The sequence below is a fragment of the Arachis stenosperma genome, chromosome 7 (genome assembly GCF_014773155.1).
Source record: "Arachis stenosperma cultivar V10309 chromosome 7, arast.V10309.gnm1.PFL2, whole genome shotgun sequence".
NCBI classification, from domain to species: Eukaryota; Viridiplantae; Streptophyta; class Magnoliopsida; order Fabales; family Fabaceae; genus Arachis; species Arachis stenosperma.
Window position 1 is genome coordinate 60,129,553 of NC_080383.1, and position 11,917 is coordinate 60,141,469.

At 41.5% G+C, this 11,917-nt stretch overlaps 1 non-coding gene across 1 annotated transcript; it reads left to right on the plus strand.

Annotated features, from left to right (window-relative positions):
* The first annotated feature begins 9,262 nt into the window (after positions 1–9,262).
* Positions 9,263–9,370, plus strand: LOC130943199 (small nucleolar RNA R71). Its single transcript, XR_009071727.1, has one exon. It is a non-coding gene; the product is annotated as a small nucleolar RNA R71 (small nucleolar RNA).
* The last annotated feature ends 2,547 nt before the right edge of the window (positions 9,371–11,917 follow it).

Genomic DNA, 11,917 nt, shown 5'->3' on the forward strand with positions numbered 1-11,917 from the left:
TCATTTAACTGGAGCAATCGTTTTTCTCCAGCTAACTTGGCATCAAAGTTTAGGAATCTGGTTGCCCAATAGGCCTTATGTTCCAGTTCCACTGGCAAGTGACAGGCTTTTCTATACACCAGCTGGTATGGAAAAGTTCCTATAGGTGTCTTGAATGCTGTTCTGTATACCCACAGAGCATCATCCAAGCTTCTTGCCCAATCCCTTCTACGGTTAATCACAGTCCATTCCAGGATTCTTTTAAATTCTCTATTAGAGACTTTAGCTTGCCCATATGTCTGTGGATGATATGGAGTAGCTACCCTGTGGCTAACTCCATATCGAACCAAAGCAGAGTAAAACTGTTTATTGCAGAAATGAGTGCCCCATCACTGATTAGTACTCTAGGGGTACCAAATCTGCTGAAGATGTATTTCTGGAGGAATTTCAGCACTGTCTTAGTATCGTTAGTGGGTGTTGCAATAGCTTCCACCCATTTGGATACATAATCCACTGCCACCAAAATATAAGTGTTTGAGTATGATGGCAGGAAAGGCCCCATAAAGTCAATACCCTATACATCAAACAACTCAATCTCCAAGATCCCTTGTTGAGGCATGGCATAACTGTGAGGCAGATTGCCAGATCTTTGGCAACTGTCACAATTAAGTACAAACACTCGGGAGTCTTTATAGAGAGTAGGCCAGTAGAAGCCACATTGGAGGACTCTTGTGGCTGTTCGCTTACTTCCAAAATGTCCTCCATACTGTGATCCATGGCAGTGCCAGAGGATCTTCTGTGCTTCTTCTTTAGGCTCACATCTACGGATTACTCCATATGCACATCTCTTGAAGAGATATGGTTCATCCCAAAGATAGTATTTTGCATTCGTGATCAATTTCTTTGTTTGCTGCCACTGTACTCTTTGGGTATGAATCTCACTGCCTCGTAGTTTGCAATGTCTGCAAACCATGGCACTTCTTGGATGGCAAAGAGGTGCTCATCCAGAAAGTTTTCAGAGATTTCAGTAAGAGGGAGGGACGCCCCTTCTACTGGTTCTGTTCGGGACAGATGATTTGCTACTTGGTTCTCTGTCTCTTTTCTGTCTCTTATTTCTATATCAAACTCCTGCAGAAGTAACACCCATCTGATGAGTCTGGGTTTTGAATCCTGCTTTGTGAGTAGATATTTAAGAGCAGCATGGTCAGTGTACACAATCACTTTTGATCCTACTAAATAAGATCTGAACTTGTCAATGGCGTAAACCACTGCAAGTAACTATTTTTCTGTGGTTGTGTAGTTCTTCTGTGCGTCATTTAAAACATGACTGGCATAGTAAATGACGTGCAGAAGCTTGTCATGCCTTTGTCCCAACACTGCACCAATGGCATGGTCACTGGCATCACACATCAGTTCAAATGGTAGTGTCCAGTCTGGTGCAGAGATGACTGGTACTGTGACCAGCTTAGCTTTCAGAGTCTCGAACGCCTGCAAACACTCCTTATCAAAGATAAATGGCATGTCAGCAGCTAGCAGATTACTCAGAGGTTTGGCAATTTTTGAAAAATCTTTTATAAACCTCCTATAGAATTCTACATGCCCCAGAAAGCTTCTAATTGCCTTAACATTGGCAGGTGGTGGTAATTTTTCAATTACCTCTACCTTAGCTTGATCTACCTCTATTTACTTGTTCGAAATTTTGTGCCCAAGGACAATTCCTTCAGTCATCATAAAGTGACATTTTTCCTAGTTTAAAACCAGGTTAGTCTCTTGGCACCTCTTTAGAACAAGTGCTAGATGGTCAAGACAAGAGCTGAATGAGTTTCCAAATACTGAAAAGTCATCCATGAAGACTTCCAGAAATTTTTCCACCATATCAGAGAAAATAGAGAGCATGCACCTTTGAAAGGTTGCAGGTGCATTGCACAGGCCAAATGGCATCTTTCTGTATGCAAATACTCCGGATGGACAAGTGAATGTTGTTTTCTCTTGATCCTGGAGATATACTGTAATTTGATTATAACCTGAATATCCATCCAGGAAGTAGTAGTATTCATGACCTGCTTGTCTTTCTAGCATCTAGTCTATGAATAGTAAAGGAAAACGATCCTTTCTGGTAGCTGTATTAAGCCTTCTATAATCAATACACATACGCCACCCTGTAACTGTTCTTGTAGGAACCAGTTCATTTTTTTCATTATGAACCACTGTCATGCCACCCTTCTTAGGGACGACTTGGACAAGGCTTACCCAGGGGCTATTAGAAATAGGATAAATAATCCCAGCCTCTAGTAATTTAGTGACCTCCTTCTGCACCACCTCCTTCATGGCTGGATTCAGCCGCTTCTATGGTTGAACCACTGTCTTAGCGTCACCCTCCAATAGGATCTTGTGCATGCATCTGGCTGGACTAATTCCCTTAAGATCACTGATGGACCATCCAAGAGCTGTCTTGTGTGTCCTTAGCACTTGAATTAGTGCTTCCTCTTCCTGTGGCTCTAAGGTAGAGCTTATGATTACAAGAAAGGTATCACCTTCTCCCAGAAATACATATTTCAGGGATGGTGGTAATGGTTTGAGCTCGGGTTTGGGAGGTTTCTCCTCTCTCTGAGGAATTTTTAGAGGTTCTATTATTCTCTCTGGTTCCTCCAGATCAGACTGAACATCTCTAAAGATATCTTCTAGCTCTGATTCGAGACTCTCAGTCATATTAACCTCTTTTATCAGAGAATCAATAATATCAATGCTCATGCAGTCATTTGGGGTATCTGGATGCTGCATAGCTTTGACAACATTCAACTTAAACTCATCCTCATTGACTCTCAGGGTTACTTCCCCTTTTTGGACGTCAATAAGGGTTCGGCCAGTTACTAGGAACGGTCTTCCTAGAATGAGAGTTGCACTCTTGTGCTCCTCCATTTCTAGCACCACAAAGTCAGTGGGAAATGCAAATGGCCCAACCTTGACAATCATGTCTTCAATCACGCCTGATGGGTATTTATTGGAGCTATCAGCAAGTTGGAGACATATCCGGGATGGTTTGAATTCTTCAGTCAAACCAAGCTTCCTGATAGTGGATGCAGGTATTAGGTTGATACTTGCCCCAAGATCACATAAAGCTTGCTTGGTACAAGTACCCTCTAATGTGCATGGTATCGTAAAGCTTCTGGGATCTTTAAGCTTCTCAGGTAAGCTTTTCAAAATGACTGCACTGCATTCTTCAGTGAGGTAAACTTTTTCAGTTTCCCTCCAATCTTTCTTATGACTTAAGATCTCTTTCATGAACTTAGCATTAGAGGGTATTTGCTCAAGTGCCTCTGCAAATGGAATCTTTATTTCAAGAGTCCTGAGATAGTGTTCAAAGCGGGCAAATTGCTTATCCTGTTCTGCTTGGCGGAGTTTCTGAGGATAAGGCATTTTGGCTTTGTATTCCTCAACCTTAGTTGCTGCAGGTTTATTACCTACAGATGTGGGTTGAGAAGCCTTTTTAGAGGGATTGCTATCAGCACTTGTATGTGTCTGATGGTGCACGAAATTGTGATCAATACTTTTACACAAACAATCCCCGGTAATGGCTCCAAAGACTTGGTGCTCAATACCATGGCATAAACACAACTTCGCACAACTAACCAGCAAGTGCACTGGGTCGTCCAAGTAATAAACCTTACGCGAGTAAGGGTCGATCCCACGGAGATTGGTGGTATGAAGCAAGCTATGGTCACCTTGTAAATCTCAGTCAGGCAGACTCAAATGGGTATAGTGGTATACGAATAAAGCATAAAGATAAAGATAGAGATACTTATGTATATCATTGGTGAGAGCTTCAGATAAGCGAATGAAGATGCCTTCCCTTCCGTCTCTCTGCTTTCCTACTGTCTTCATCCAATCCTTCTTACTCCTTTCCATGGCAAGCTTATGCAAGGGTTTCACCGTTGTCAGTGGCTACCTCCCATCCTCTCATTGGAAATGTTCAACGCACCCTATCACGGCACGGCTATCCATCTGTCGGTTCTCAATCAGGCCGGAATAGAATCCAGTGATTCTTTTGCGTCTGTCACTAACGCCCCGCCCTCAGGAGTTTGAAGCACGTCACAGTCATTCAATCATTGAATCCTACTCAGAATACCACAGACAAGGTTAGACCTTCCGGATTCTCTTGAATGCCGCCATCAGTTCTCGCCTATACCACGAAGACTCTGATCTCACGGAATGGCTGGCTCGTTTGTCAGGCGAGCACTCGGTTGTCAGGCGATCAACCATGCATCGTTTATCAGGAATCCAAGAGATATTCACTAAGCCTCAGATGCTTGTAGAACAAGAGTGGTTGTCAGTCACTTTGTTCATGGGTGAGAATGATGATGAGTGTCACGGATCATCACCTTCATCAAGTTGAAGAACAAGTGATATCTTGGACAAAGAACAAGCGGAATTGAATAGAAGAACAATAGTAATTGCATTAATACTCGAGGTACAGCAGAGCTCCACACCTTAATCTATGGTGTGTAGAAACTCCACCGTTGAAAATACATAAGAACAAGGTCTAGGCATGGCCGAATGGCCAGCCTCCCAAAGAGGGTTCAATCATCAAAACATGATCAAAAGATAGATTAAAAATACAATAGTAAAAGGTCCTATATATAGAGAACTAGTAGCCTAGGGTGTACAGAGATGAGTGAATGACATAGAAATCCACTTCCGGGCCCACTTGGTGTGTGCTTGGGCTGAGCAATGATGCATTTTCGTGTAGAGACTCTTCTTGGAGTTAAACGCCAGCTTTGGTGCCAGTTTGGGCGTTTAACTCCCATTTAGGTGCCAGTTCCGGCGTTTAACGCTGGAATTTCTGTAGGTGACTTTGAACGCCGGTTTGGGCCATCAAATCTTGGGCAAAGTATGGACTATCATATATTGCTGGAAAGCCCAGGATGGCTACTTTCCAACGCCGTTGAGAGCGCGCCAATTGGGCTTCTGTAACTCCAGAAAATCCACTTCGAGTGCAAGGAGGTCAGAATCCAACAGCATCTGCAGTCCTTTTCAGTCTCTGAATCAGATTTTTGCTCAGATCCCTCAATTTCAGCCATAAAATACCTGAAATCACAGAAAAACACACAAACTCATAGTAAAGTCCAGAAAAGTGAATTTTAACTAAAAACTAATAAAAATATACTAAGAACTCAACTAAAACTACTAAAAACATACTAAAAACAATGCCAAAAAGCGTATAAATTATCGCTCATCACAACACCAAACTTAAATTGTTGCTTGTCCTCAAGCAACTGAAAATCAAATAAGATAAAAAGAAGAGAATATACTATAGACTCCAAATTATCAATGAAACTTAGCTCCAAATTAGATGAGCGGGACTAGTAGCTTTTTGCCTCCGAACAGTTTTGGCATCTCACTCTTTCCTTTGAAATTCAGAATGATTGGCTTCTTTAGGAACTCAGAATCCAGATAGTGTTATTGATTCTCTTAGTTAAGTATGATGATTCTTGAACACAACTACTTTATGAGTCTTGGCCGTGGCCCAAAGCACTTTGTCTTCCAGTATTACCACCGGATACATACATGCCACAGACACATAATTGGGTGAACCTTTTCAGATTGTGACTCAGCTTTGCTAGAGTCCCCAATTAGAGGTGTCCAGGGTTCTTAAGCACACTCTTTTTGCCTTGGATCACAACTTTATTTCTTTCTTTTTCTCTTTTTTCTTTTCTCTTTTTTTTTTCGAATTTTTTTTTTGTATTCACTGCTTTTTCTTGCTTCAAGAATCATTTTTATGATTTTTCAGATCCTCAGTAACATGTCTCCTTTTTCATCATTCTTTCAAGAGCCAACAATTTTAACATTCATGAACAACAAATTCAAAAGACATATGCACTGTTCAAGCATACATTCAGAAAACAAAAAGTATTGTCACCACATCAAACTAATTAAGCTAGTTTTAAAGATGAATTCGAAATCCTGTACTTCTTGTTCTTTTGTGATAAAAACAGTTTTCATTCAAGAGAGGTGATGGATTCATAGGACATTCATAACTTTAAGGCATAGACACTAAGACACTAATGATCATAAGACACAAACATGGACAAACATAAAGCACTAAAATTCGAAAAACAAGAAAATAAAGAACAAGGAGATTAAAGAACGGGTCCACCTTAGTGATGGCGGCTTGTTCTTTCTCTTGAAGGTCTTATGGAGTGCTTGAGCTCCTCAATGTCTCTTCCTTGTCTTTGTTGCTCCTCTCTCATGATTCTTTGATCTTCTCTAATTTCATGGAGGAGAATGGAGTGTTCTTGATGCTCCACCCTTAGTTGTCCCATGTTGGAACTCAATTCTCCTAGGGAGGTGTTTAGTTGCTCCCAATAGTCTTGTGGAGGAAAGTGCATCCCTTGAGGCATCTCAGGGATCTCTTGATGAGAGGGGTTTCTTGTTTGCTCCATCCTTTTCTTAGTGATGGGCTTGAGGTCATGCCTTCTCAGTTGAACCGGCTTCCCTCTTGAATCTCTCTTTCATTGAACGCCCTCTTCACAAATGTTTATGAGGACTTTGTCCAACCTTTGATCAAAGTTGACCCTTCTTCATGGCCACAACTTCATAGAAGTGGTTTTGATGCACCCTTGAGATGAATCTCTCCATCTCCCATGACTCGGAGGTGAAAGCTTTTGCCTTCCCTTTCCTCTTTCTAGAGGTTTCTCCGGCCTTGGATGCCATAAATGGTTATGGAAAAAATAAAAAGTAATGCTTTTACCACACCAAACTTAAAATGTTTGCTCGTCCTCGAGCAAAAGAATAAAGAAGAGAGTAGAAGAAGAAGAAATGAGGAAGAAAGGAGTGGCTTATGTATTCGGCCAAGGAGGGGTAGAAGTGGTGTGTAGGTTGTGTGAAAATGAAGGTGTGAAGGAGGGTTTATATAGGAGAGGGGGGAGATGGGGTTCGGCTATTATGGGTGGGGTTTGGGAGGGAAAGTGGTTTGAATTTGAAGGGTGAGGTTGGTGGGGGTTTTATGAAGGATGGGTGTGAGTGGTGAAGAGAAAGATGGGATTTGATAGGTTAAGGGTTTTTGGGGAAGAGGTGTTGAGGTGATTGGTGAATGGGGGAAGAAGAAAGAGAGAGTGGTGGGGTTGGTGGGGGTCCTGTGGGGTCCACAGATCCTGAGGTGTCAAGGAAAAGTCATCCCTGCACCAAATGGCACTCAAAATCACGTTTTGAGGCATTTCTGGCGTTAAACGCCGGGCTGGTGCCCATTCCTGGCGTTTAACGCCAGGTTCTTGCCCTTTTCTGGCGTTTAACGCTAGTCTGGTGCCCCTTTCTGGCGTTAAACGCCCAGAATGGTGCCAGAATGGGCGTTAAACGCCCAACTGCTAGCCTCACTGGCGTTTAAACGCCAGTGGGTTCTTCCTCCAGGGTGTGCTATTTTTCTTCCTGTTTTTCATTCTGTTTTTGCTTTTTCAATGGATTTTGTGACTTCTTATGATCATCAACCTACAAAAAACATAAAATAACAAAAGAAAATATATAAAATATAATCATTGGGTTGCCTCCCAACAAGCGCTTCTTTAATGTCAGTAGCTTGACAGAGGGCTCTCATGGAGCCTCACAGATACTCAGAGCAATGTTGGAACCTCCCAACACCAAACTTAGAGTTTGAATGTGGGGGTTCAACACCAAACTTAGAGTTTGGTTGTGGCCTCCCAACACCAAACTTAGAGTTTGACTGTGGGGGCTCTGCTTGTCTCTGATTTGAGAGAAGCTCTTCATGCTTCCTCTCCATGGTGACAGAGGGATATCCTTGAGCCTTAAACACAAAGGATTTTTCATTCACTTGAATGATCAGTTCACCTCCATCAACATCAATCACAGCCTTTGCTGTGGCTAGGAAGGGTCTGCCAAGGATGATGGATTCATCCATGCACTTCCCAGTCTCTAGGACTATGAAATCAGTAGGGATGTAATGGTCTTCAATCTTAACCAAAACATTCTCTACAAGTCCATGAGCTTGTTTTCTTGAGTTGTCTGCCATCTCTAGTGAGATTCTTGCAGCTTGTACCTCAAAGATCCCTAGCTTCTCCATTACAGAGAGAGGCATGAGGTTTACACTTGACCCTAAGTCACACAGAGCCTTCTTGAAGGTCATGGTGCCTATGGTACAAGGTATGGAAAACTTCCCAGGATCTTGTTTCTTTTGAGGTAATTTCTGCCTAGACAAGTCATCCAGTTCTTTGGTGAGCAAAGGAGGTTCATTCTCCCAAGTCTCATTTCCAAATAACTTGTCATTTAGCTTCATGATTGCTCTAAGGTATTTAGCAACTTGCTCTTCAGTGACATACTCATCCTCTTCAGAGGAAGAATACTCATCAGAGCTCATGAAAGGCAGAAGTAAGTCCAATGGAATCTCTATAGTCTCATTTTGAGCCTCAGATTCCCATGGTTCCTCATTGGGGAACACATTGGAGGTCAGTGCACGCCCATTGAGGTCTTCCTCAGTGGCGTTCACTTCCTCTCTTTCCTCTCCAAATTCGGCCATGTTGATGGCCTTGCACTCTCCTTTTGGATTTTCTTCTGTATTGCTTGGAAGAGTACTTGGAGGGAGTTCAGTAACTTTCTTGCTCAGCTGTCCCACTTGTGCCTCCAAATTCCTAATGGAGGACCTTGTTTCAGTCATGAAACTTTGAGTGGTTTTGATTAGATCAGAGACCATAGTTGCTAAGTCAGAGGGGTTCTGCTTAGGATTCTCTGTCTGTTGCTGAGAAGATGATGGAAAAGGCTTGCCATTGCTAAACCTGTTTCTTCCACCATTATTGTTGTTGAAACCTTGTTGAGGTCTCTCTTGATTCTTCCATGAGAGATTTAGGTGATTTCTCCATGAAGAATTATAGGTGTTTCCATAGGGTTCTCCTAGGTAATTCACCTCTTCCATTGAAGGGTTCTCAGGATCATAGGCTTCTTCCTCAGATGAAGCATCCTTAGTACTGCTTGGTGCATTTTGCATTCCAGACAGACTTTGAGAAATCAAATTGACTTGTTGAGTCAATATCTTGTTCTGAGCCAATATGGCATTCAGAGCATCAATCTCAAGAACTCCTTTCTTCTGACTTGTCCCTTTGTTCACAGGATTCCTTTCAGAAGCGTACATGAATTGGTTATTTGCAACCATTTCAATGAGCTCTTGAGCCTCTGAAGGCGTCTTCTTCAGATGAAGAGATCCTCCAGCAGAGCTATCCAAAGACATCTTGGATAGTTCAGAGAGACCATCATAGAAAATACCTATGATGCTCCATTCAGAAAGCATGTCTGAGGGACATTTTCTGATTAATTGTTTGTATCTTTCCCAAGCTTCATAGAGGGATTCTCCATCCTTCTGTCTGAAGGTTTGGACTTCCACTCTAAGCTTACTCAATTTTTGAGGTGGAAAGAATTTTGCCAAGAAGGCATTGACTAGCTTTTCCCAAGAGTCCAGGCTTTCTTTAGGTTGAGAGTCCAACCATATTCTAGCTCTGTCTCTTACAGCAAAAGGGAATAGCATCAGTCTGTAGACCTCAGGGTCTACCCCATTGGTCTTGACTGTGTCACAGATTTGCAAGAATTCAGCTAAAAACTGATGAGGATCTTCCAATGGAAGTCCATGGAACTTGCAATTCTGTTGCATTAGAGAAACTAATTGAGGCTTAAGCTCAAAGTTATTTGCTCCAATGGCAGGGATAGAGATGCTTCTCCCATAGAAATCAGGAGTAGGTGCAGTAAAGTCACCCAGCACCTTCCTTGCATTGTTGGCATTGTTGTTGTTTTCGGCTGCCATGTCTTCTTCCTTGAAGAATTCGGTTAGGTCCTCTACAGAGAATTTTGCCTTAGCTTCTCATAGCTTTCGCTTCAAGGTCCTCTCAGGTTCAGGGTCAGCTTCAATAAGAATGCCTTTGTCTCTGCTCCTGCTCATATGAAAGAGAAGAGAACAAGAAAATATGGAATCCTCTATGTCACAGTATAGAGATTCCTTGAGGTGTCAGAGGAAAAGAAAAATAGAAGAAAGAAGAAGGAGAAGAATTCGAACTTGATCAGATAGAGTTCGAATTGTGCATTAAGAAGGAGTGATACTCCATAAATAGAAGGATGTGAGAAGGAGGGAAGAGAATTTTCGAAAATTAAGTTAAAAAGTTTGAAAACATTTTGAAAAACACTACTTGATTTTCGAAAATAAGAGTGGGAAAGAAATCAAGTGATTTTTGAAAAAGATTGTGAAATTAGAAATTAAAAAGATTTGATTGAAAATTTATTTTGAAAAAGATGTGATTGAGAAGATATGATTTGAAAATAATTTTAAAAGATATGATTTTTAAAAATTAATGACTTGCCTAACAAGAAAAGATATGATTCAAACATTAAACCTTTCTCAACAGAAAAGGCAACAAACTTGAGATGTTCAATCAAATCATTAATTGTTAGTAAGTATCCTTGAAAAAGAGAAAGAAATTGATTTTGAAAACATTTGATTGAAAGGATATGATTTGAAAAAGATTTGATTTTGAAAAACTTTGAAAACTTGAAAAAAAAATTGATTTGAAAAACAAAATCTTCCCCCTAGCACCATCCTGGCGTTAAACGCCCAGAATGGTATACATTCTGGCGTTTAACGCCCAAAATGCTACCTTTTTGGGCGTTAAACGCCCAACCAGGTACCCTGGCTGGCGTTTAAACGCCAGTCTGTCCTTCTTCACTGGGCGTTTTGAACGCCCAGTTTTTCTGTGTAATTCCTCTGCTGCATGTTCTGAATCTTCAGTCCCCTGTACTATTGACTTGAAAATAGAACCAAGATCAAATAAACAAGGCATGCAAAACACCAAACTTTAAGATTAGACACTAGACTCAAACAAGAAACATAAAATATTTTTGGTTTTTATGATTTTTAAAATTTTTTTGTGCTTTTTTCGAAAATTATATGAAAATAGAAAATAAAGGTTTCAGAATTCTCAATTTGAATTTCCAGGAATCATTGCAATGCTAGTCTAAGACTCCGGTCCAGGAATTAGACATGGCTTCACAGCCAGCCAAGCTTTCAAAGAAAGCTTCGGTCCAAAACTCTAGACATGGCCAATGGCCAGCCAAGCCTTAGCAGATCATTGCTCCAATAGCAAGATTGATGGAAATCAACAAGCTACTGTGATGATAAGTTGAAACCTCGGTCCAATAAGATTAGACATGGCTTCTCAGCCAGCCAGATTTCAACAGATCACCATGAAACACTAGAATTCGTTTTTAAGAACTCCGAAAAAAAATACCTAATCTAAGCAACAAGATGAACCGTCAGTTGTCCATACACAAGAACAATCCCCGGCAACGGCGCCAAAAACTTGGTGCACGAAATTGTGATCAATACTTTTACACAAACAATCCCCGGTAATGGCTCCAAAGACTTGGTGCTCAATACCATGGCATAAACACAACTTCGCACAACTAACCAGCAAGTGCACTGGGTCGTCCAAGTAATAAACCTTACGCGAGTAAGGGTCGATCCCACGGAGATTGGTGGTATGAAGCAAGCTATGGTCACCTTGTAAATCTCAGTCAGGCAGACTCAAATGGGTATAGTGGTATACGAATAAAGCATAAAGATAAAGATAGAGATACTTATGTATATCATTGGTGAGAGCTTCAGATAAGCGAATGAAGATGCCTTCCCTTCCGTCTCTCTGCTTTCCTACTGTCTTCATCCAATCCTTCTTACTCCTTTCCATGGCAAGCTTATGCAAGGGTTTCACCGTTGTCAGTGGCTACCTCCCATCCTCTCATTGGAAATGTTCAACGCACCCTGTCACGGCACGGCTATCCATCTGTCGGTTCTCAATCAGGCCGGAATAGAATCCAGTGATTCTTTTGCGTCTGTCACTAACGCCCCGCCCTCAGGAGTTTGAAGCACGTCACAGTCATTCAATCATTGAATCCTACT